Source organism: Taudactylus pleione, unplaced genomic scaffold, assembly GCF_031769625.1.
Source record: "Taudactylus pleione unplaced genomic scaffold, aTauple2 ptg000093l, whole genome shotgun sequence".
Lineage (NCBI taxonomy): Eukaryota > Metazoa > Chordata > Amphibia > Anura > Myobatrachidae > Taudactylus > Taudactylus pleione.
The window spans coordinates 8356369-8384204 of record NW_028284495.1 but is presented as its reverse complement, the minus strand read 5'-3'; positions in this window follow the sequence as shown (position 1 = coordinate 8384204).

The following is a 27836-nucleotide window of genomic DNA, read 5'->3' as shown; positions in this document are numbered from 1 at the left end:
CTCCTGGTCGTCCCTTTCTTCTATCTGGCCGACTCTCCCTCCATCTGGCCACCTCCATAAGCACCTTCAGTCACATCCTCTTTTATTTAATACATACATTTCAAAATACTGTCATATTCGGGCCTTGAACCTATCACCTCTCACATGGCAGTCAGGCACTTTACACATGGGACTATCTGGCCCACAATTTCTGATGGCAGCCTTGAAAAACAGGCACCAATTCCTAACCCAGGTATTACCAGCATACCTTAAGTACCCTTGCATACATATACGGATCTCCCTGCCAGTGATATTAGCTGCAGTGCATATACACTGCAAGTAGTACTCTTTCTATACCTTCAGTAGGTGATCTACACTGCTGAATAATGGGGGGAAGGGGGGGCGCCAATGCTCTTTCTGGCCCAGGGCATAAAAAAGTCTGGGTATAGTTTTGCTTAATATGTACAGTAACATGATGTGTTTCACCTGTGTAGATAAATGTCAGGTCACGTTGTTTTTATTTATGTATGCACTGTGAAATTGTGTAATTATCATAAGTCCTTTTTGAAGTGCATTATTTTAATAATACTGTATTTTATGGTATTTTCAACTTACGACTGTGTCCTATTACATATATTTAGCACAATATTGTCATAATTTTCTGTATACAGGAGAAATTAAATGTTAGTCAAGGTTTGATAAATGTTGCTCTCCATTTGTTCATCACCTCTTGGGACTTTAGAAAAGCAGCTGTCTCCGCAATTAGTAGTGCAGCTACAGAAGTAGCTGCACTACTTACCTGTCCCTGCGACCGGCTTCTGCATTTGCGTGACCTGAGGAAACGCATTTGCAAAGCTGTCGGGGAGTCAGTGCGGAGGCGGCAGAGGGATCCGCTCGAATCCTACTTCGCATCCCCGGAAATCCTTCCCATAGGACGGAGCAGGGCTATGAGAACAAGCGCCATCTGAAGATGGCACTTGATCTCATAGGCAAACTCTGAAAACTTTTAGTGTTCAGAGTTTTGCTGAATATCAGGCGTTCCTAGTCATACCGCTGATGATGAATGGGCTTGTAAGTTAAATATGTGAAAACTTGTGTTACCACATGGATAATGGGCCATTTTTCATTTGATAAATAGGCCCCATCATCTTTCATTAATTATTGCACATTCTGACTGAAAGGTCTGAAATTCTGTATTAGGCATAGTACTTTTAATGCTATTTGGTTCTGTCTTCTATTACTTCCTACAACCCCTTTAATTTTATTATTGATATTTCAATTGTCAGCAGCATTAAATCCAATCAACATTTTTCCACTTATTCATAATGTTAATTTTCACAGCCTTCTGCTGGAAATGTTTGACTCTTTCTAATATTACAAGAGGGTATTACCATGAATTTTGTATTTGCATAGAAACATACTTTTGTTATTTTTTTTTCCCATTTTCTTACTTGCAGAGTCACAGCAATGACTGTGTTCATTGAATCAGTTTCAGTAATAATAATTTTCAAATACAATAGCTGTGCCCTATTCTTCAGAGTAACTAAACAGTCAAATTAAAACTGGATTGACTGTTTAGTTACTTAGTACTACTAACAACATAAATTAGTTCCCTGACTTACAAAAATCTCAGTTTCATCTATAATTACAGTTTTGCAAATTTGTTCAGTTTATTGGAATGATTGAACACATGAATCAGACATACTTCCATCATCAGCCAACTGATTGAATATCGGCCTTGCATGCAGTTAGTTTGCATCTCTGAATCAGACACATAGATTCCATGCCAGCTTGAAAATATTTTTCTGACCGTAGTTTTGTGAAGTAGTTCTCCCCAAATCCATGTGTTCTCTCCAACAGGGGTGTGGAGCGGGTACTGCTTACCCGGGCCTGGGCCGGTTGAAGGGGCTCAGTGGAGGCCAGAGTAAGCAATCGCCTCCACCTGAAAAATTCTCCTCTTTGCCCATTACTGCTGCGGCCGCGTCTGTATAGCAGGGCAGCTGAAGTGGCACATTGGGCAGTGAGAGAAAGGAGACTGCTGCCGTTGAGCAGAAACAGTCTCATCTCTTTCACTGCCTGATGTGCCACTGCTATGCAGCCGAAGCCGCAATGTTAGTGGGCAAAGAGGAGAATTTTTCAGGGGGAGGCGATTGCTTACTCTGGCCTCCACTGAGCCCATTCAACTGGCCCAGACTAATTGTTACAGGTGGGCACTTGGACCACCCCTCCCCCACCAGAGCTGCCCCTGTGCCCAGCAAGTGGTGTCACATAATATTTTGTTACAGGTCTTTGGCATAGAGGCAAATAGGCATACAGGACTGGGGGAGCTGCTCCAGGATGGGGGCAGGTGCATCGGCAATATGTGTCTGTCTCTGCAGCTGCCTCTAAGAGTTGTGAGGGGATGTAGGGTATCCCTTCATCTCTAGTATGCAACTGTGGAGACAGCATTTAAGGACAATATATAATAGATATGGACACTTTAAAATAATTAATACTGGCTCCATAATAATAATTTATTATTGCCCCTAAATTTAATAAACCAATGTTGTTTCTTATTTTTTCTGACAAGCCATATGGCTCAGACTACATGCTGTCAGAAGTGTGCAGTGTCGGACTGGGCTATGAAGGGCCCACCAGGAAATGCAGTGGTAGAGGCCCAAGCTTAAGGGGTTTGGCTAGCCACCAGAGGGGTCTTGGCCAACCATTAGAGAGTACATGCAAAGAACAGAGCCCCTTTATATAGGAGGAGACAGGTGTGTGTCAGGACCACCCACTTTGAATGGCAGGAGGCTAATTCTGATGTAGTTTCCATAGAAACAGTCCAAGCATCCAAGTTTATCCCTGATCCCACTCCGGTAATTTACTTACCCCCTAGAGGTGGGGGTGTAGACCTCAGGCAGTGGGGCCAACCGAAGATTTTCCTGTACACCTGTAGACTAGACTGACCCTGAAACCATGCCTAAAAAAAAAATCTAGCTATTTTTGCCACACATTGCATACAGTCTGACTTTAAACTAAAGTATAGTAAAAAATCACATGCTATGCAGTTTACAAAATGCATATAACAACTCTGCCTAATAAATTTCGCCTGAATTCTCAAACCTATGTACTTTTTAATTGAAGATTGAAAACCCAAATTAGACCTATTGCTAAAACCGGTTGTTTTATCTGGGATAAGGCTTTCTCTCACTTCATTCTACAGATATGCCCACTGACGTGGCGAATCGTGCCATGCATAGTGCGAGTCACACTCTTGCAAGGTGGATATGAGAACTGCACCTCCATAGGAATGCCTGGTGCGATCACAGTGCACGCCATAGCGTAGCGCATGCTGGCATAGGGAATCGCCTGGTGTGATCGTTTGTGGCCACAATGTTACTTGGCACATCTGTATACATCAAAGGGTCATTGTCAGTAGTAGGACTATAGTAAGTTCATGCATTTACTGTGAGACTGGTCCAACAAACCCTTAGTTCTCTAGGCCAGATGAATATAACTGTAAACTCGAAAGACATGGACGTACAGTAGGTGTTTTTTCCACCGTTTGCTATCTGCATATTTTTAGTCTTAAATAACACACTGGTATACAGTATAATTAAGATTTTCACATGCATGTCATTTACCCGTGAGTAGAAAATCATAGTGATTTAGGTCTTTAATTATGAGGGGTTAATATTGGGACTACTGTTTTATTATTACATGTCCCCTTTTGTGTTTATGATTTTTTAATTATATTAGACTAAATGTTAATAAAAATGGCCTTCTAAAATGTTCCAGTACATTTAGGATTTATTTTAAAGTTGCATCGTAATGGGATAGCCAGGGTCCACAAGGATATTTTAAAACATCTATGGGAAAGATGGAGAGTGGTGTTAAAGAAACATTTGTGTGATCTGAAAACTATCAATAAGTTTAGAAAATGTAGCACAGCATGGAATTTGTCAAAATTAGGATTTTCCTCCATGGGACAACAATGTTCTGCATATGTCTGGGCTAAGGGGTAGAATGTCAAGATTAAATCTATTTAATGGAAAACACTCAAGTACATCTACAAGAGTAATAAGCATAGATATTGAGAACGTTGTTGGTGATCGTCTTTGTTTAGGGTTTTCAGATCCAATTTAGGACCTGTGGACAGGGCTGATGAATCCGCATGGAATAGTGGTGGCTGAATCAGAGGTCTACTGATGGTTAAAACCTATGCGGTAAATGCCAGGAGCCTTCAGAGAGTTCAGTGACATCTGGAAAACTCCCAGCTACCAGTCTATCTATCCCTGGAAACAACTGAGTGAAACTCAACCCCTTACCATGAAAATAGGGATAAGGGGACTGAACCAGTGTTTCAGAACTCAAAGAACAGAGCAGTGAGTAATAGAGGTACTTGGTAGCCTGCCTAGAATCTGCTAGCAGATACTGCAGATGGATTATCAGAGCTGGGTAACTGGATCCTAAACCATCAAAGAGGAATCCAGATCCAGTACCCAGTCCCAGCATCTAAAGTAAATGTTAAAGCAGAGACTCCGCACAAACCCTAACACTCTAAGAGAGGACCCTCATGGCAACAGCCAACAATGGTACAGTGAATAGAGAGTCTCAAAGTAAGTCAGGACCTGGGATGCTCAGTATGAACAATGCAATTGCAGAGTATAACGGTATTCTGAAGTACAGTGAAATAAAAGTCCACTTGAACTCACAGTTAGCATGAGAGTTGTACTGATGGGAGTTGCTAGTTGTCAGGATCACTGTAGGCTGAAGACTTGGAACTTGAAGCATTAGGAAAGTCTATATGATGCCCAGGAGACTTCAGACTACTATGCAGGCTGGAATCAAGGATAAGGTACAGGCATCAACTATAATTGAACCAGATAGGAACCGGAGCAACCATAATTGATCCAGAGACTTGGACTGAACTGGAACCAGAGGTAACAACAATAGAACCGGAGTGGAACCAAAAACTTGAGCTGGGCTGGGACAGGAAGTAACAGCCACTGAGCCAGGGTGAAACCAGAGACTTGAACCAGAATGGGACTGGAGGTAACAGCACCTTGGCCGGAGTGGAACTGAAGGCTTGAATTGAAATGGGACCAAAGACTTCAGTTACTTAATTGGAATGGAACTAGAGACTTGAACTTGAATGGGACCAGAGAGAACAACATCTTAGCTGGTGTGGAACCAGTGCCTTGAACCGGATTGGGACCAGAGACTTCAGTAATTTACCCAAATTGGGGCCGGAAGCTAGAACCGAAATAAGACCAGAGGTAACAGAAGCTAAGTCAGACTGGAATTGGTGCTTGAACACAGTCTGGTAAGGTGCAGACTGGAAGCAGGACACAGCACAGTGCTGCAGAATGAATGGAGCAGACTTAGATGCAGCAGCTTGATGGAATCCAGCAGGCAGCAACACAGGTTCAGTTAGTGGATCAGAAGTAGTACAACCGAACAAACAGAAGAGTATAGAAGGATAATCTGCTAGTGACAGAAGCAGTCTTAAAGAGGGTGCTTTTGTCAGAGATAGGATCAGGTGGTCATGTGAGCATAGTATACAAGTAGAGACTGTATATTAGTGCTCACCTGATCAGAGCCAACATGGCTGCATTTATGATCCCAGGAATTAAGTGACATCATTTTGGATCAGAGTGACCAACCTTAATAAAGCACCACTGTACATAGTAAGCATGACTAAGTCCCAGTTTTGTGACAGTCCTGTAAAACCAGTTTGGTGTCTGCGGCAGTGCCTAGAGGCTATAATGTCCACTGCGACATTATGGCTACATTTTGGGATCTCTGTCCGAACATGAGTAATCCCATCAGGAAGGGCAAATATGTTGATATCTTTGCCCTTATCTCAAAATCTTGGGTGAAAATGGTGGCTGCTAATCAAAAAGGGGGTTAGACAAGGAGACCTATTGGTCTCATCAACATTGGTTGTCCGAAATGTATATGTTTTCCACAGTCTATTTGGAGACTTGCCCTTTTAAATATCTCAATGTGCTACTCTTCTGAGGGTCCGATATCACTCTGTCCCAAAGCGATGTCACTTCATTCCTGGGGTCAATATGCTACTCTTCTGAGGTTCCAATGTGGTGCTCTTACAATGAAGAGTTTCATTGCAGGTAGACTTTTAACACCTCTATTTTACGGAATGGCCCTGGTGTTGTTTTCAACACCACATCCAGCCAAGGACTGCTACCAGCTGGGCAAACTGGGGGAGAGGCTATTTCTAAGTAGAGCCATTTCCCTGATTCAGCATGTGTCATTATTTAATTGTCTCTTTCTATACCCAGATAGAGCTGGGGTGGATTTCTGGTATCCTCTGATCTTGTTTATCAGTCTTTTAATGAGGCATTGACTTTGGTTGATTTATTTGGCACAGAGGCCCCGTGGGCTAAGATAGATGTTGAATTCTCTTTCTGCCTTTTTCCATCCAGACTCATTCTGTGTCATGGGTTTTCGATTATACAGGGAATACTTAATTGACAAATGTTTGGCAATGGGTTGTACTATTTTGTGTGCCTTCCTTTAGTCCTTTAGCACTTTTAAACATTGGTTGTGTAGCAGTTGTACAGTATTTGGGGTAGATCACTACCTTCATGATTTTCTCTTGTATTGGCCTGGTGGGCTCCCAGCAATATGCAAAACTCCTTTTTTCCATCTAGGCTCTTTTTGTGGAACTTAGGGTTATGAAAGTCAATCACAAGATGCAGGGACTGGTGATGTGTCTCTCTTTCTTAATTATTGAGTTTGACATTGCGGTTGGATTTTATCGGTTACAGATTCATATCCCCTGTGAGAACTCCCACTGGTGCCAGAGCAAAGGGTTGTTTCCCAGGGTTAAGTTCTATCCTGTGGCTCCTTTGTGCAAAATACCATCACTGCCATCTGGCTCTATATATACAGTTTCTGTGTCATTATTTGTGTTCTGCTGTAATCCAGTTTAGTAATCACAAGCTGTTCCAGTGATTTTACTCAGCAAACTTCAGTTGCAGTCTATTATCCAGCTCAGTGCAATCACCAGCTGCACTGACTAGAGGATTCCTGCAATCAGCCTCTGCAAGTCTGTTCCTGACCCTGGCTTTGTTTCTGACCTGCTTCTGTATAATCCCTGATACTGCATTTGGTAATCTGGTTTGACCTTGCCTATCCTCTGCAACCTGCATGTCTGCTCCCTGGTACCTTTTTGTCCATTTAGTTCTGACCCAGCCTGTTCACTATGCTGAAAGTCTTCTCCACTCCATCCAGAATTCACCAGCACCTGTATAGGGGAACATATTCTGAGGTCCGCGACCTGTGTGTTGGACGCAGCCAAGCCCATACCCACTTGCGTGGGTCTCTGATGAACACCGCCGGCACATTAGACTCTACACCTCAGAAATAATTCACACCAATCCCCAAATACGGGTTGCGTCCATTTGCCATGCGAGAGTTGTGACAATCTGTTTATGAAAGTTTTTTTATATAAAATTGCCTTTGCTGTGGCATATCATGGGGCAATTCACATTAGCAAATTGGTTTAGCCTACTAAATACAAGGAGTCACATGGTGTCAGCATTACTTTTCTGGATTAGTGAGGCCACTTGCTGCTGCACAGGTTTTTATGCTTCTGAGATCAGGCCTGGGGTTGTTGGAAGTAGATGGTATTTCGGAAATATGTTCGACAAAGCAAAGCAATTGTTCCTTCTTCTATGGTATGCTAACCAGAGGTACTAGACTACTCACTGTGTTTTCAAGGGGTCTGTGAGAGAGTTGTTTTTCTTTTGCAAAGGCATCAAGGAATCTAGATTAAACAAAATAATTTATATAAAAAAGATCTTGTAGGTTTTTTGTTTTACCTCCAGTCTGGTCATCATGCTGTGTACTACTAATAATTGTCTGAGTTTGCTATATGTTTATAATGTTATTCTGTGTTTTGTGTGTTGTTGACTGTGTTAGGATGTACAGTATGTGAGTTATTATTTTTATTAATCTTTTATTCTTTTGATTTACCCTTTACAGGAATGTTTTATTTAAATTCCATTTGTATAATTGGGCAATCTTTTGTGTTTTAGAATCTAGATTGGTAGTGGCTTTTGCTGAGGCTAGGTCTTAGTTTGCAGACGTGCATTGGCTTAATTAGTGTGGTATGTTGTGGAAGTATATGAAAAAGCATTGGTTGGATACGATTATTTTTTTGGGATTCTACTGGGCTTTTATTCTCTCTTTGTTTGAGAGGTGGTGATTGGGCACCATCTAATTAGCTTTAGGAAAGTTCAACTTTTTTATTCTGATGGTGTTAATTTGACCGATGATTGAGGATTTGTTTCAGGTAGCTTTGGAGTTGGTCTAGTTTGAGTTCTTAGTAAAGAGCATGGTGGTGGTGCTTCAGCTTTAAGGCCTTGCTCTGGTGTTATATATATTAGTGGGAAAACTCTCCTAAGGTTGACGGTGGCCAATCCAATGTCCCTTCTGAGAATTTATCACAAGTCCATCCAGGTGTGTTAGTTGATTTTAGCCTGTTGAACACCAACATTAAATGTGTGTGAATGGTGGTTGTTATATTGTTTGTTATCTATTCTTGGTCCATTGCCATACTAACCTTAATCAGCGACATATAAAATTATAAAAAATTTAAATAAAAATGTAAAAAAAAATCTGCCCTAATTCGAAGTACCAACTTCTGGGCCTGATTCAGACCCGCTCATGAGCGCTGATGTTGCCCAAGTGCGCATGCGCACCAGGGAGCTGGCTCCGTCATGCGCATGCGCGAGACACGAATAACGATGACCAAGCCATCGTTATGGGTCTGCTGTCGATGGTGAGTGACAGCACGCCCCCTTTGGTGGGCAGGCCGGGGGTGTGGTTGCCCAGACGGAGGCATTCCCATGGGAACGCCTACCATCTGGGGCCGGCCCCACTGACATCACTAGTGATGTCAATGGGAATGCTTTTGGCTCTGATAGAGCCAAAAGCACTCCAGGCCCGATGGTTGCAAGACGCAAGACCATCATTTTGGCCACTTGCTATAGCTGTGGGTGGTCACCCACAGCTATGCAAGCAGCCAGGAGGCCGCTCCAATAAGGAGAAGGGACGGCCCTGATTCAGAGTGAGCGCTCTGTCAGAGCGTCCGGCTCTGAATCAGGCCCTCTGTGTTTTATGGATACCTAATTAATTCCTCTATGCAATCCTGTCTATACCTTCTAAAATCCTGCCTATACCTTCTAAAATTGTCGCTATTTAGTGTAATGAGTTGCACCGTAAATAAATGCTTTCAGACTTTGAATGTGGTTCCAAAGCACAAAAAGTTATTATTCAATATAAAATCAGATGGTTGCATGCTGTGATCTAAAGACAATTAGCGCAAATAAATCATACAGACCCAAGGTACAGTTGTTATATATGCATGCGCTCTGGGCCCAGATATCGGCATCAGCATTAGAAACCTCCGTCAACAGAACAGCAAGAAGACTCAAGACTGGGGTCAGAAAGCACACATAAATACTCTTACAGGGATAGTCAATACAGTAGACAAGTTTGAAATGATTCAATTGGTTCTTCTTAAAGGTGCTTCTGTTACAGGATAGTTCATAGGTCAATTCGAATGGTCACAAACAGCCTCTAACAACCCTTTGTGTCCTTTTCCCCGCTGCATGCTAATCTAAGCTGCTAACATTACAGAGTACATTTTAATGTTTTAACTCTCTATAGTCCATAGTTTGCAGATGCATGTTGCGATCTTCTCATCGATGATACCGGAAATCTTTGGATCAGTACAACACCAAACACGGTCTGCTTACCATGTACTAAACCTTAGATATCAAATAACCTTTATTACACAACATTAACATTACTGCATAAACCTTGAATATTACACTTTAATGCTTGGGAACCTTTTATGTAAGTGTGCAGTGTGTAAGTATTGGGGAATTGAGAACAGACGCTAGTTAGCATTGTGCAACTATGTGTTTTGTGGAGTACACCATGGTACGTGTTTTTCTGGGTTAATCATTTTATATGTTTTAATGACTGTCTGTATTTACATGGTGAAGACTTTTAACTTCTTTCTATTGTGTGGGAATCGCATGACACTAAATAACAGCATCGCCATATGTACTTATAAGGGCAAGTTTCACTAAAATGGCGCTGGGAGGCCAGTCGCAAAATGGTGTCTCATTGCCATTTGCAAAATGGTGTCGTCCCGATCTAATTTTAAACCAATCCTGTCTCAGCCAATTATCCGGCTTCGACAGTCCACCGTTTGATTGCAAACAACATGCTATCATACTCTGATTTAAAAATTAATTTAGGCTTACATTATGACATATAATTCAATGTTATATTATGGGATGGAACAAGGTGGTTCTTAATCCATCAATAATGTGTCTCTAGGAGGGGACATAAAACTACCCCTTTACACACACCGCGGATCTTGGGAGATCATGGGAAAGATGTGGGGATGCACCAATCCTATAAAGGAAGTCTTGAGGGGGAATAGGGACTTACATTATTTAAAAATAACATTTTAATAACACATTTTATGAATGTCTAAATATTATACATTATATGATGGTATTTCTTAGTTCAGGGTTGTAATGCAGTCCTACATTTACCTCGGTATTCATATTGTTACCACTGACCACCATCATGATTTCATTCCTTTGATTCAACTTATCTTTACATTTTCCACATTTCAACACAGTTGGAACACACCTGACACATAAGCCAATTATTATGATGACAACCAGTATGAAGATCAGGAGTTTCCCTATACTCATCATTTCCTGGACCCACTCTCCTATACCTGAGAACCATTTCACTGGGTTCAACCATGAAACCCATTCCTCTATCTTCTCCTCTGCTTCAGCCACTGAAGCATTATGGTTCTTTCGAAATTCCCATTTTAACTGCAGAATTTCATCCATCTTCCGGTTGATCACCTCCTTGGGGTCGCTGGCATCATTTGTAATGTAAGTGCAACACTTTACTCCAAATTGGGTGGCCAAAGTTACGCAATACCCTCCAGTGACAGCTGTTAAATAATTTAAGACTAATCTGTGTTGCACCAGTTCTTTCTTGTATGCTTGCAGTTCCCTACCTGTATACCTGAATGTGTCATCATACATCTCAGTGATATTATCTATCAATTTAGCAAGGTCTTGGATATATCTGAAATTTAGTGTACCCTGAGCGATCCTGGTGGGGTCCAGTGCTACCAAAACTTGAAAGCCAGTTGCCTCACTAATGAACTGAGTGGCTTTATGCACATCACCAGGTGTCATATTCTTTTGTCTCTGTGTTCATAATGTGTGTGAAGATATGGTGATGGTGTGTCTTTATGAATACCAAGCATTTCACCATGTAAGGGTCATAACTTCTGGAATTACTCTTCCCAAATAACACAAACCTTCAGAAATCGGAGAGAGCCACTTTATACACTTTCCTTCCACATATAAAATATACATTATCAGGGAGAACATAAGGAATAGTAAACATCATTATCATTGTACACATTTCCCTGGCAAGTGACCCTACTTCAGGTTCTCCCATTTGACTCATACAAGTTTTGGATTGTAATATCTTGGCACAATACCCTTCTGGTACCCTACCAATCATTTCTTTGGTGGGACTCAGTGTATATTTATATTTAAGTGTCTTCCACTCAACCTAATTGTGCGTAACAGTTCATAATTCATAGGCTCATGGTCAGCTCTTAGTGAGAAGGTCTTTGTCTGATTATTCCCAGTCACCTCCCAACTTCCTGGTTCATTGGAGTTGGTGATGTTTAAACATAAAAGTGATTTATCTATTTGGTACTGGTGGAGTTTAAGATCGGGTGGTTTGGTATTAAGAAATTTTCCATCTAGTGCATGCCCTCTCTGTGATTCTGAAATTTCAGAGACATTTAATGGGAAATGCACTAATTATTATTATTATTATTATTATTATTAATACTAATCCTACATTATGCTGTCCCTGGGGCACATGAGAGCACACTCAACAGTCAGTTTGGTTTAAAATTTTGCCCACCATGGTGTAATCATCCTCTAAATGATACCACCCCAATACTGATTATATTTAGGTAGACACTGTTGGATGCAATTCTCATCAATTACGGACCCTCAGAACTCACACATACAATAATCCTCAGACAATAGACCTTCACACTGTCTCCGAGTATCCAAAATAGCAGATCTCTTAACAATTACTGTACTAAGATTGGTCAAACACTCCCCTGATTGGCATAGCATTCCTCCTCTCGACTCCACTCCATCAAAACTACCATTAGCTCCCATCTCCTCTATCGGTCCCCCATCACAGAAACCAGAGATCCCCAAACAAATCACGATGATGGAAACTCTGGAAAAGTATACAAAAATGAACAGAGCAGACCAGTCCATTGCCGTAGCAAGGACCTGCAAATTTCTTTAGTTCAGATATCTCACTGCAACCTTTTAACCCTCCCAGAACAAGCTCGTGATGAACAGGTCCACGTTATCAGCCTCATCTCCATCTTGTTTCTCCACCGGTTGGTTGACCCAGGTATCTCTCTCGGCCACCTTCAAAGATGTGGTACTCGTCAGCAACTCCTGATACGGACCTTCCCAACGATCAGTAAAACAACCTGAATGCAAGAAATTTCTGATTATAACATATTCTCCAGGTTCAACATCATGACAGTTTGTTTCAGGCATATCATGGGACAACAATTTCAGTTTCTGCTGTTGCTGTTTTAACTGTTTACTCATTCTTATAAGATACCTTACAGTTACCTAACTGTTACCTTTCAAATCTTCCTGCGGGCTTATAATCAAATGAGGTTGTCTACCAAACAGTATTTCAAAGGGGGACAGATTTAGAGGGGGTCTAGGAGTTGTCCTTATGGTATGTAGGGCCAATAGTAATGCTTCTGGTCATCCTAGTCCAGTCTCTGCCATGATCTTACTTAATTTATTTTTAATAGTACCATTCATCCTTTCCAACTTGGCACTGGCTTGCAGTCGGTAGGGGGTATGAAGTCGACTATTAATACCCATCAGTTTACACATATTTTGAAAAACATCACCTGTGAAATGAGTACCCCTATCACTCATCTGCACACAAACTCCTGAACAATTTTCTTGGCAGTGAACACAGCAGTATTAGTGACAGCTGGGTATGCCTCAACCCAATTAGAAAACACATCAGTGCACACTAATACATACTTGAGATTCAGCAGGGTGGTAATTGGATGAAATCAATTTGTATTACCTGGAAAGGTCCGTCAGTCGGAGGAATGTGGGATGGTTTGGTAGGGATCGTTTTCCCATTGTTTTTCCTCAAGCAGGACATTGCTCTCTTTTCTGCTTGAGAAGAAAAACCTGGTGTGCACCAGTATGCTCTCACCAATTTACCACTTGCTTTCCCAGATGAGTCAGACCATGTGCTGCCTCAGCCAGGCTTGGGTAGTATGCTTCGGGAGCCACTGGCTTACCTTGGCTCATCTCTCCAGAGTCCAAAGGACTCTTGCTAACATCCCTTGGACCTCCAGACTAACTTTTCCTGGATACAACACAAATTTTGCATTAATTTCAGCATATCAATTGTTTGAAAAGTCATGATTTGTTCAGTTGGTACATTAATTTTTAACCCTGCTACCCATTTTGCAGCTTCATCTGCCCTGTTGTTGCCCAGTGACACCGGATCATCCTCACATGTATGGGATTTACACTTAATTACTGCCACTGCCTTTGGCAATTGGATTGCTGTTAGTAGTCCTTTTATATGTTTGGAATGTGCAATTGGTGGTCCTGCTGCTGTCATAAATTTTCTCAGACGCCATAAGTCACCGAAATCAAGTATACCCCGAAGGCGTACCTAGAGTCAGTGTAGATATTAGCAGATTTAACTTCCGCTAATTCACATGCTCTCTTTAGTTCCACCACTTGGGCCGAGTGTGGTGGGCCTAAAGGTTCGGCTTCTATAATGTCCTCATCATTTACCACAGCATAACCTGTACCTAACTCTCCAGTGTCAGTTTGTCTATGACAACTCCCATCCATGTAAAATGTCACATCTACATTTTCTAAAGGTGTATCCCGTATGTCAGGTCTTGCAGTAAAGGTTTGATTCAGATATTCCATACAATCATGTGCATCAATATACCTGCAGAACTCACCTGTTGCCAGCGGCTCACCTCTCTCCACCCTTTGTGCATCATGTAGCACATATGGTAAATACGTAGCTGTATTTAACATACTGCACCTTTTGATGGTGATGTTTGCAGGTGCTATTAAGGCTAGTTCCCATTTTGTGAACCTAGCTGAGGAGACATGTCAGGTTTGGGCAGAGTTTAGCAAAGCAGATACAGCATGGGGAGTATAGACAATCATATCATGGCCTAGTACCACATCCTCACTCTTTACTGACCAATAGAGTAGTTTCTGCTACACTTCTTAAACACGTTGGGAGTGATCTTGCCACAGTGTCCAATTGTGCACTGTAGTATGCTACGGGTCTACTGGCATCACCATGTTTTTGTGTGAGGACACCTGCTTCACAACCATCGGCTTCCGTGCAATACAAATCAAAAGGTTTTTCATAAACAGGTATTCCCAATGCAGCAGACTATCCTTAAGATTAAGGAAAGCCTGCTCTGTTTCCTCTGTGTGTATGACACGATTGGGCTTTGAGGAAGAGACTAAGTCCTGTAGTGGCAAGGCCAAAATAGAAAAACCTGGGATCCACATTCTGCAGTATCCACACATTCCCAAGAAGGTACAAATTTGCTGTTGGTTCTGCGGCAGTGACATGTTCTGTATGGCCTATATTCTGGCATTTGTGAGATGTCGTAACCCCTGAGTTAGGCAGTGTCCCAAATATTTAACCCTGAACTGGCATGGCTGTAGTTTGTCCTTAGCAACATTGTGTCCTGTTTGTGAGAGATGAAGCAACAAAAGTTTAGTATCATTTAAACATGACATAAACGAATCAGAACATAACAATAAATTGTTCACTTATTGTATTAGAACAGATCCATTGGCAGGTTGAAAAGATTGTAAACAGTCATGTTAGGCCTGGGAGAAGATACTGGGGCTGTCTATGAAACCCAAGGGCAATCATGTCGATGTGTATTGTACACCCCCATACGGTGGGAACTGCATGAGAATGACAGCTGGATTTGGCACTACGGGAAATTGGCTCTCTACCACCTCATTTACCCCTCTAAGGTCTTGTACCAGCCAATAACTCCTCCCACCACTTTTCTTCACAGGAAAGATGGGACTATTGGCTACACTAGCTGTACGAACTAAAATTCCCTGCTGTAACAATCGCTCAATTATAGGATAAACCCCTAATTCTACCTTACCATTACGGGACTTACGTTTGCCAATAGTCCAGTGTCCTGTCCATCCTTTGTCCAAAGTGAATCTGGAATTTGGGATAACATTTGATCTACCTGAGATGAATTTTTACTTAAACCAGTAGAGTGATACATTATCCTTTGGGGAGTGTCCAACATATCCGTCACCTCTTGCGCAACTCTCTCTGGGATATCTAGAAATATACCATCAGGGGAACAATATATGACACATCCCATCTTACATAACAAATCCCTTCCCAGTAGGTTAGTAGGAGCTGCTGCTGCCAGGAGGAAAGAATGCCTGGTATGCAATGGCCTGATAGTGACCAAAGGATAATGTTGCACCCATTGCTGGTACCATCTCGCTGGTTACCTGTAAGTTAGCGGGAGATTTTATCACTGATCTGGTCGACCCTGTATCTACAAGAAAAGGATATTTAGTACCAGCTACATCAACCATCACCACCAGTTCTTCCCTAGTACTTCCCGTTAACCTGACTACCTGTAGACTACAGGTATGACCTGACCCCTAGCATTGACTCTCACTCTCCAATACAGCATTTACGGCCACGATTGGAGCTGGTGACTGTTGTGGGTTTCCTGTACTCTGGGCCTGATTCAGATCCGCTTGCGAGCGCTGAGCGCTAGCAAGCGGGTCGATGTTGCCCAAGTGCGCATGCGCAAGACCCAAATAACGATGGCCAAGCCGTCATTTTGGGTCCCGCACTAAAGGGGGCGTGCTGTCGATGGTGATTGACAGCACGCCCCATTTGGTGGGTGTGCCGGGGATGTGGCTGCCCAGACGGAGGCATTCCCATGGGAACGCCTACTGTCTGGGGCCAGCCCCACTGACATCACTAGTGATGTCAGTGGGAGTGCTTTTGGCTCTGATAGAGCCAAAAGCACCCCAGGGCTTGTGGCAGTGAGACCCTACTGCAGGGTCTCGTCGCAAGCCCGATGGTCGCGATTGTCTTGACCATCGCGACCATCATTTTTGCCGCTCGCTATAGCTGTGGGTGGTCACCCACAGCTATGCGAGCAGCCAGGAGGCCGCTCCAAAAAAGGAGAAGGGATGGCCCTGATTCAGAGAGAGCGCTCTGAAAGAGCGTCCGGCTCTGAATCAGGGCCTCTGTGTATATACCTAATGGGGATATCCAGGTACTCCCTTTTTTAGGGGGTCCTACCTTATTCACCCTACAGTTCCTACTTACATGTCCCACTTGGTTGCAGTTAAAACACTTTCGTGAGTGGGGTGGGTGAAAGGATTGCTGTGTAGGTTTAGCGGAAGGGAAATATGGTGGTTGTGGATAGTGTGGGTTTTGTGGCTGTGTGTGATAAGTGGGGTAGGGTTGTATTTGAGGTAGTGCAGGATTGGTGTGGACATGTAGCTGTGCAGGTGCATGTGTTTTTATTGGCTGTGATGTTATAGTCATTCCTTCTAGAGCTTGAATACTAACAGCCATTAGCTTCTTGCTCTGGGTCTCTCTCTTTTTAAGGATGTTCTTATCATGTTCAGTAGTGAATTCTATGAGGGTGTCTACAGTGACTCCCCACCAGCCAGGTTGTGAGTTCTGAACTCGGGTCTTTAGGTTCTCTTTTAGACCATCCATAAGTACAGTGACAATCATTCCCCTGTTATGAGTGCTATCTTTAATATCCTCTAACCCAGTGTACTGGGTGATAGCCTGCAGAGCTCGTTTACAATAATCCCCTGCAGATTCACTCTCTTTTTGTTTTATGGTGAAAATGTTGCTCCAGTTTACTACTACTGGAAAATATACACCCAATTGAGTTATAATGTGGGAAATGTTACCTTGGTTAATTTCGTCTGTTAAGGGAACATTTCCATCCAATACACATCCGTGATAAACTTTGTCACGTCGGTATTGCATGGAAGACAAGCCCTTAACACCACTCGCCAATCTTTATTGGTTGGCTCGTGAGCACTACCCAAATTTTTCAAAAATCTTTGGCATTTGGCTAATTCCTTTTTAGGATCGGGGAAATCATTCATTATGGAATTTAGCTCCACTCTTGTCCAAGGACAATGCATTGCTACATCCCTTGTGGACACTACACCGTTCACATCCGCTTTCCCATTCGGAACAGTTATTGTCCGGATGGGATGCAGACCAGCCGCACTGCTACTTTTGACCTTGTTACCTGGCTAGGGATTTAATCTAATACTGCTACATATAGGGTTAACAACTTCCAACTGTACCTGCACCCCCATCCACATAGGGCAGTGTACGTGAACCACTGGCAATACCTTCTGCAATGCTACCTTGCTGCATGTACGCGCTATCTTGCGGTGCACATGCACCACAGTTTAGCACTGCATGTGTACTCTCCGGTAACGTGCTCGCAATGCTAGTTTGCATCATGTGCACACCTTTAAGCCACGCATCCCCCTTACACTGCCATCATTTTAAACACTCGTTATATTTTACCTTTTTCTTTCAAGAGCGCACCATACAGATGCTTTCTCGGACATTGTTCAATAGCTCCTTATTAAAGCTACCAATTCTGGGAAACGGTCTAACACTCTTCATCGTCATTTTAAACCATACATCACAGTACCTAATTGCATAAGCACCGTACTTAGTATGCATAATATGCCGTGCTGACCCAAGCGGCGCTTCCAACAGCAGCACATCATCTAACATCTCTACCATTTGCTTGGCCCCCATCTGGGAGAACACTAAGCTTTTCAATAGAGATTTAAACTGGTGAAAGACAATCAAGATACTTTCACTTACCTGTGGACGTCTTAACAGGACACGCCCACAAACCTATGGAAGAATAACCAGGCTGCTTCCATGCACCTAATCCCTTTTTGACTACCTTTCAACTGCTAGCATGTAGGCATTCCAATAACACCTAACCTTTTCAGTGATTTCGTCCATCCTCTACCCAGTTCACAATCACAATTTAGCCAAAACTGTGCGGTTCAACTACAATGCTCAAATAACCGTAACTGATCACTGAATACTGTAATCACACTGGGAGCCAAACCTACAGCAAAAACAACAACTACACCTGCTTATGTGTTAGAACGGTATCTACTACCGAGCTACTAGGTCGACCCTAGTGCCTAGTCCTTAAGGACCCTATGATACCCTTAACTAGGGAACTCTTGTCCCTACCAACAAATACTAACTGTTACACACCCTTTTCCTGCGTAGAAAAATACACGTTTTCCCAGACTATGGCAACACCAATATCTATCAATATCACCATGCCCTCTCAACGACTTTGTTTAAAACACGTGGCAGCACTACAAGAAATACGTATACGCTATTGTGTGACTAGTTGCATACACAATAATGCGACTACTACACAACACATATTATGATTTTTTTGCTATAGTGAAACTGGTTGCATACACAATAATGCAATTTCCCCTTTTTAACACAAAACAATTATCGATGAAGGAAAACAAACTTTTCCTCCCTCGTCCCAGGATTCTCAATCAGCGCTCCTAAAGCCACAATAACAGGTAGCGGACTCTCAGCAACAAAGTGGTGGCAGATTTCGAAGGCACAATGCGTTCTCCTGCTAGGTGCCTCCACCCTTTTGCTGAGAGATCGAGTGTTACCTAGTGACCGGTAGCATGATTAACACTGCGAGCCCCCAACTATGGATACCTAATTAAAACCTCTATGCAATCCTGTCTATACCTTCTAAAATCCTGCCTATACCTTCTAAAATTGTCGCTATTTAGCTTAATGAGTCGCACAGTAAATAAATGCTTTCAGACTTTGAATGTGGTTCCAATGCACAAAAAGTTATTATTCAATAAAAAAACAGATTGTTACATGCTGTGATCTAAAGGCAAATAGTGCAAATAAATCATACAGACCCAAGGTACAGTTATTATATATGCACACGCTCTGGGCCCAGATACCGGCATCAGCAGTAGAAACCTCCGTCAACATCACAGCAAGAAAACTCAAGACTGGGATCAGAGAGCATACATATATACTCTTACAGGGATAGGCAATACAGTAGACAAGTTTGAAATGAGGGCCTGATTCAGAGCCGGACGCTATTTGCGCTCGCTCGTTCAGAAAAAGGGGCCGGCTATTTAAATTGAGCACTCGCTCTTTGCGGTTTGTTGACACCTCTATGTCTGAATGAGCAAAAGAAACATGCTCTTGCTATTTTGTAAAGACACCCCCTGGCCGCTCGCATCAAACATCATCTCCGCTATTTATTTGATTAATCGAGTACATCGATAGGCATCTGAACTGCTCGCAGTGCTTGTGGTAGGATTTTCCTACTGCAATCATGCGAACAGTTCAGGCTAAGAAACAACCAAGTGACCTGGTCGATGACGCTGCTTTGTTAATTATGCACACCCTTAAAACGCCCGTTTTGACCGTTTGGCACGCCTGCATTCGGATCTCCACTCCCCGTTTTCAAGCACCTTCCCCTGTTACCACCCACAAATGCCTCATCCTGTCACTCAAATTAGCAGGCACTCGCTATTTTGCGAGCGCTCGATTTCCGACCGCAATGACTGGTTGGCGCATGCGCATTACGACCCATACGCATGCGCAGATGTGCGAGCGGCTCTGAATCAGGCCCTGATTCCATTGGTTCTTCTTAAAGGTGCTTCTGTTACAGGATAGTTCATAGGTCAATTTGAATTGACGCAAACAGCCTCTAACAACCCTTTGTATCCTTTTTCCCACTGCTTGCTAATCTAAGCTGCTAACATTACAGAGTACATTTTAATGTTTTAACTCTCTATAATCCATAGTTTGCAGACGCATGTTGCGATCTTCTCACCTATGATACCGGAAATCTGTTGAGACACAGTGGAACAGTACAACACCAAACACGGTCTGCCGTGATATCAAACCTTAGATATCAAATAACCTTTACTACACAACATTAATAATTACTGCATAAACCTTGATTATTACATGTTAATGCTAGGTAACCTTTATGTAAGTGTGCAGTGTGTAAATATTAGGGAATTGAGAAAAGACGCTAGTTAGCGTTGAGCGACTATGTTTTTTGTGGAGTACACCATGGTACGTGTTTTGCAGGGATAATAATTTTATATGTTTTAATGACTGTCTGTATTTACATGGTGAGGACTTTTAAATTCTTTCTATTGCGTGGGAATCACACGACGCTAAATAACAGCATCACCGTATGTACTTATAAGGGCGAGTTTCACTAAAATGGCGCTGGGAGGCCAGTCGCAAAATGGTGTCTCATTGCCATTTGCAAAATGGCGTCCTCCCGATCTAATTTTAAACCGATCCTGTCTCAGTCAATTATCCGGCTTCGACAGTTTATGTCTTTGTTTTAGTATGTTATATATGTTTAATATTAAAAGGTGGGGACCTATGCAAAAGAAGTAACTGATAGGGAGTTTAAAGATTGATGCAAAGAGAACACAATTTATCACCCAAAGAATAACTCTCAATCTGTGAAGTATGGGGGTGGTAGCATCATGTTTTTGACCTGCTAATCTCCAGCTGGGACAGGCCCTATAGTCAGTATACAGAGCATAATAAATTGCTCAAAATATTATGATATTTCAATACAAAACCCTGCTGGCCTCTGTCAGAGAGCTGATTACAAAGAGGAAATTCACCTTTCAATATGATACAGTAGCTATCTAAAACACAGAATCAAATAGTAATCATGAAATAGCTCAGCTAGAGCCCATTAAATGTAGAATGATCTAAAGAGGGTTGTGTGCAAGAGTTGTCCACACAAACTAATGGACATTGAACTTTTTGCATTAAAGACTGGAATTGAAAACCTGCATCAACAAAGTATTAGTTTAGGAGTGTGTACAATAATGCAACCAATGTATTATTGTTTATATTGTAATTCTACTGGTTGTTCTTAAATTTGTCTATTTGTTTTTTTACTTATATTTTGTTGGTCTTAAGGTTATAATAAAGATGGAAGAACGTCTGATTTAATTTCAGGCTTTATAACACAATAAACCTACAAAGGGTTTTTGTGATCGTAAAAAAAGCTCAAAGGTCTGAAACTGAAAATATGGGATTACTTCTGATTACTGAAGACATGGATACTAAATCCTGAATACAGATAACATTCATGTTCAACTGTCTAGAAAAGAATATTATGTAGTATTTTGCTAGACTATAAACATACCCTAAAATCTCATTTAAAATAATCACACCCCACAAAGCAAAATGGTTTGTGCATGTTGGTGTATTCTTGTTCATAACCTGCACTCAGCAAGAAACACCATGATCCATTTAATTCTTTCCAACAAGATGCTGCACCCAGCAAGAAACACCTCAATCCATTATTTCCTTCCATAACAATATACATATATTCATAACAATATATTTAGGTTATCAGCAATTATTATCGCAAGTCTGCTGCAGAACATTACTCCTGATGTGCTGCTTTATTTGAATAATATATTTAGGTAATCAGCAATTATTATCGCAAGTCTGCAGCAGTCTTATAATATTTTATTGTATAAAATTGTCATAAGTACTATCTCCAGTCTTTAGATTGTGTGTAGGCACGATTGAACTTAAGTCCTACATGTTTGGTATGTGCTACAGAACATGTTTGTTTAAGCCATTTTATTGCTGGGTCTGTATTGGCTGGCTAGTGGGGGGTTGTCATTAATTAGGATGCACACTTGGCTACATCTCTATTTAAATATCATTCACTAGGCTGTTTTAGCCTTGGCTGGATTTAGCAGACTCCTAAGTGCAAAATAGATTTTAGGGAAAACTTCAGTGTTACACTGGCGTTACACCGAAGGAAAACAGAAGGAGAACATTTCATCAAACACAACTAAACTGCTATCAATACTGCATATGGACACCTATGGAGCATCAAGTGTGCGTTTACTACCTCTTCACAACAAACACCTGCTGCCTGCATAACCAGGACATGCAACACTGAACTCTTTTTTCACAAAAAATGTAATTCTTGTTTGTACCAATGCAAGGTAACCTTGCATATACAGTCTGATTTACCATTGCTTTTGCCTAGCCTCACAACTTTGAACTTCTTTTTTATTACTCATTTTTAAAACACTTTAAGGGCTCTATTTATTAACATTATTTTTACTAAAATAAAGTGAAAAAGGGTGTTTTCACACCCTTTTCACATTATTTTAGTATCACCTATAGTTATTACAGGGCAATTGGAGTAGAATTCATAGAATTCTACTCCAACCCCTAAGTATCACTTATTTTTAGTAAGCAGATCGCATTTCCCATAATTATAATGGGAAATGTGATCCGACCAAAGTTACTAAAAATAAATTGTAAAAAAATACCGGGGAAAGCCCTGTTATAATAACGCCACCTGGAGGTAGCGTTATCCAGGGTCTCCCCCGGCTACCGGGCTCCTACACTGCTCTAAAAGGCAGAGTAGAGCCCTGAGCCGGTCCCAGTGATCAGCTATGTGGTCTAAACAGACCGCAAGCTGCTCTCTGCTAAATAAAAAAAAAAAAAAGTAAAAAATAAATTAACTTACCTGACTCTATGGACCGGTGGTCAGGGCTCCGGTGATGTTCTCCCTCTGGTCAGCTGGTCTCCCATGGTGCACTGCGGCCCGGTCATCAGGTGATTGGGTCCCAGTGCAGTATGGGATATCAGCTGACTGGAGGCATGGAAGATATCACCGAAGCACCGATGACTGCAGGTAAGTGCTGTTAAGGGAGGGGGGGTCACAGGGTGTCGCAGGGGATCCACAATTGCAGGGGTGGGGCTTAACAGGGGTGGGGCTTAGCGCCGGGGGGGTAGCAGTGGCGACCGGTCGGCGCATGCGTGGGCACTTTGTCACGGTATTTTTTGCGAAAATACTGTGACTAGTGTGCGGAGGGGATTCACATGAACAGAGCTTTCTTGCAAGCTCTGTCCCCTGCAAGGGATTTGTAGTACATCCCTGTGATATTGCCTGAATTTGCAATGCGAATTCAGTCGATAATATCACACTACAATCTGCATTCAATATATGGATTGTAGTAAATAGAGCCCTAAATCACATACAGTATATTCCCCTCAATAAAAAAAAAGCATACTTTGTTCATCAAGCATACGGATTCACCAAGAGTGTTCTTTCACCAGCATTTTTGAAAAACCTTCAACACATACACTATTCTTACCTCATCCACACCGTGACCATGTTTTTCTTCAAATTCTCATTTTACTCAGTGCCTACCTAATCATTTATCCTGGCCCCTGTTCCCACTTCTATCCTTCCCCCCTAGTCTCCTTCACTTCTTCCTCCTCTTCTCTCCCCTCCTCTGTCTGTATTCCTCCCCTCTGCTTCCCTCCTTCTCCTCTCCTGTTACTCCTCTTTCATTATTTTCTCCCCCACAATGGTCCTACTACCCAACCACTAAGCTGAGCTCCCTCTCCCTGTCACTTCACCACACCTTCATCTACATCACACTAATCTCCCTTCCTTTCCTACACTCCTGCCTCCATGATCTCACCTGTGCTGCTCCCTACCTCTTGAACTCTCTCCTTCTCCCTATCAGACTCTCCACCTCTCTACAAATTTTCAAACGTGCTCTCAAGACTCACTACTTCAAAGCCTTCCAGCTCTCATCCAAACCTGTTGCTCACATGCTTCTTTGTGACTGTCTACCCTATCTGTGTCACCCCTGTCTGTCTCCCCCCACCCTATAGAATGTAATCTTTCATGAGCAGGGCCCTCTTTACTTATGTGCTTTTCCTTCCCTCACTCATACGATCATCTACTCAAAACTCTCCACAAGGGCACTTAACACTTGGTAGCTGACACCCTACTGCTTTTTTGAGTGTTATGATCGCTGCAGCAATGTTTATAAACCATGTTCTTATTCTGTATTGTCTTGTACTGTAAGTCGCTGTTTTACGAGTTTGCTCATTTGTTAATGTACTTTGTGAGGTGCTTGTAGTGCCATATAAATAATGGATAATAATAATAATTTTAATAATAATAACAAGATGCTAAACTGTGCACCTGCAAAAACCCATGTTAACCGTTCTAACCATAAATGGTCTTGTGCAAGAGCAGATTCTCCAGGCCTGCATGATCGCTTTTTTGCAAATGACCAGTAGGGTCACGATACAATGTAATAAACAATCGTAACTAATATATGAAGGGAATAATCCAGTAAAACAATAACAATGAAATAGTAAGGAACCAGCATTTTTCTACCAAACTGTGCACTGCTGCAGTGACATGGGCCATTTTATTAAACTAACAGAATGGTTGTTTATTTTCTGCATAAAAGCCAATACATGTAAAAGGAACACAGCTATAAATATAAATTGACTAAAACTATAAGCATTTCAGCAGTAATGTCTAATAATAATGTGGGATATACATTTATTGTACTATTGGAAAAGGAAACATCAATTTATGGGAACTTTAAACAGAATGTGCTACCTAAATATAGAAACAGTTCAAAGGACAGGCATAGATAGGTCATAAAGCTGTGGTGAATAAGAAATAGCAATATCTTTTTTTCTAAAGGGTACAGTATGCTTCCTATCATAGTCATCTATCAAAAGACTACACTTGTCACGTGGGATCACACAGCATCAGAAACTAGAAGCACACTATGGGTCACCTATAACATCGAATAACAGAGAATGAACGTAAGGTTGTTTTTAATCATCCCTGTTCTATATGAGAAAAGGAGATAAATAACTTACCAAGTTTCAATATTTAGACAACATAAACAGTGATATATTGCCTCATGTGCTTTTCTTAATGGCTAAATTACTTCTCCAGCCTTGAAATATTCATATTTCAATTTATAAAACTAAATTAGAAATATTTTTAGATATTGCAATTTGAACAAATACTAAAGCCCATTTCGGTTGTGCAATATTGCTACAGTTCTCTAATTATTTATAGCTACTGAACCTATATGGAAACATCCATTATTTCACTCTCACGTCACAGGCATGGATGCTGGGAATGCTCTAGAACATTTACTTTTAATCAATGCACAGTCATTCCTGCATTTAGTGCTGTCGTTCTTAGATCATATTTAGCTATAATTTTTCTCTGTTGAAAATTATTTCATAGTGGATATTTTTATGCTCAGTTCTGTCTCTGTGCAGAAACATTTAGTGCCCTGGTTTAGTCTGACATATTTGCTATAATCTCCTCCATGACCTTCTGTGCTACAGATGAAGATTTGCTTCTTATTACTTGTGTTTAATGTGTCAGTCATCTTTGGATACACCTATCATAATCAGTTTGCACACTGTAGCATTGATAGAGCCTATTCCCAATAGTCTGTTCATTGCAAATGAAAACTTAAACATTCAGTATATAAACTCCAGAACCACTGAACCAATTGTGATGCGTTTTTCACCATTGTGTAAGTATATTTCCCAGGCAGGTTTTAGGCTAAGGATCATCACTCTCGGTCATCATAGGGCTGTGTGCTGGGCTTCGCAGGGAGGGGTTCCTTGCACTGCTCTCGGCAAGTCTAGATTATTTTCAGCCCTATGTTCCAAAGTGGAGCTTTTGCTTTGAGCAGTGAGAGGAATTGTAAACTTGCAGTAAAGAGGGCAGCTGCCACTCAGGAGACCCATATCAAAAGCGCTGGTGTACCTGCTGTTCAGGGACCCATTATGAACAGTGATTGGTGGAGTTCCCTGTCATCTGGGGAGGCTGCAGCACTGTCCTCAGTGACGAGGATACCGGAGAGCAGTCATTGAAAAGAACGGCTCAGTACAAATCCCTAGCAGTGGTTTCTGTGCAGGAGGCTCGGCTTAGTACAAGGGAGCTGGTATCCAGCTGGCAGAGATCACCAGAGTGTAGCCCACTGAGGAAGAGAGAAGACTGCCTAGGGAGAGACAGATCACCGACTTCTACCTGCCGGGTACTGCAGCTACTATATATTATAGATATATAATCTTACTGTCACCCAGGACAAAAATCTCTGTATAGACTATATATAAAACAACTCAGGATATAATGGAGATACACAAAAATCCATAAATTTGCCTCAGCACATGTGTTGTATGCAAAAACTTGCATTTTGCATATGTGCACTGCAAACAGAAGTGGAGATGTTGCCCATACCAACTAATCAGATTCTACTTAACATTTTACTAGCCTTCTAGAAGATAATAGCTAGAATCTGATTGGTTGCTATGGGAAACATCTCCACTTCTAAAAAATCTAACTTTAGTAAATATACCCCTTAGAATCTGCCCCTGTATGTCAATCCATGTACAAAATTAAAAAAAAAATTAGGTGTTTATTTTAATTCACTTTTTCAGGATCCTGTTGATTTAAGATGGATTCATAAAATGTATTTTTCATTTCTCATGTTTGCTTTGTCCAAAGGGCCTGAGTCCCCTTCATTGTCTAGTCAGAACCTGATTATTACATTCAACTGTTACAATATTTCATCCAAAAACTAACAAAAATGAAACACATGACGTATGAAGTATGAACTTGACATCACGACTTTTCAGAATAAATCTGATGGGGCTTCACATCAGTAATCTGTTCTGCAGGAGTATAGAGACCCTTCATTAAGTAAATTTAGCAACCAGTTCTGATTGATTGAAGCTTTTAGTTATAAGATAATCAATTCAAGAACTGCAGTGTTCTTTATTTGTTAACATATTGTGTTTATTGATGTAGACTGCATCCAATCAAGTGACAATTAAAGTTTTTAAGTAGGAATCACCTTGAATTACATTAGATTGAATAAACATTGATAATGAGGTCTTTGAAAGACTCTGAATAGACTTTGTATAGAATAAGGAATCCGAAGCAACTGAGGGGTTGATTACATTTTTTTTAATGGATGTGTGGTCATGAGGGATCCTGAGGAAGTACATAATACTCCATCCTCTGTTTGATGAGACATACAGTAATCTGTCAACAACCAAGGCAATAAGCAGAGTACTCAGTTTTAGACTAAAAGCTTGTTCGCCTTGCCAACATATGATAAAAAGACTAAAGGAAAGGACTCTGCCTCAATCCAACTCAGCATCAGGGAAATAATGACCGTGTTGCCCTTCATTGGTTCTATGGGTTCAAGGGGCAACAACCTGTACATTATGGGCCTTATTCAGAGCTGCTTGCTAGATGCGATCCCTTCCACGATGTGTATGCAAATTGCGTAGGCAATGCTACCACACTGCAATGCATTAGCACACCCAGTATTTCTTAGAGAACGATCACATAGTATATGCAGACACCCACAAGCGTGTTTTAAGAAACCCACTTGTGCACGTCATGTCCAGGAAGTGTATGCAACCATTGATACATCGGATGCTATCGCAGTGCTTGAGGTTGACCATACCCGGCCACAAGCATTGCGAGCACTTCAGTGTAAAAACAAGCCAGGTGACGTGTACTATGATGCTGTCTTATAATTATGCACACCTTTAAAACACCGTTGAGATGCTCAGTCATGCCTGTGTTTGACCTCCACTCCCCCGTTTTTAATGGCCAGCGCCTGATACCACCTACAAACGGCTTCCTTGTCACTCACTCTGCTGGGCTGTCTATGTGCAGCGAGTGAATGTATTGTGAACTTTCGCTAAGG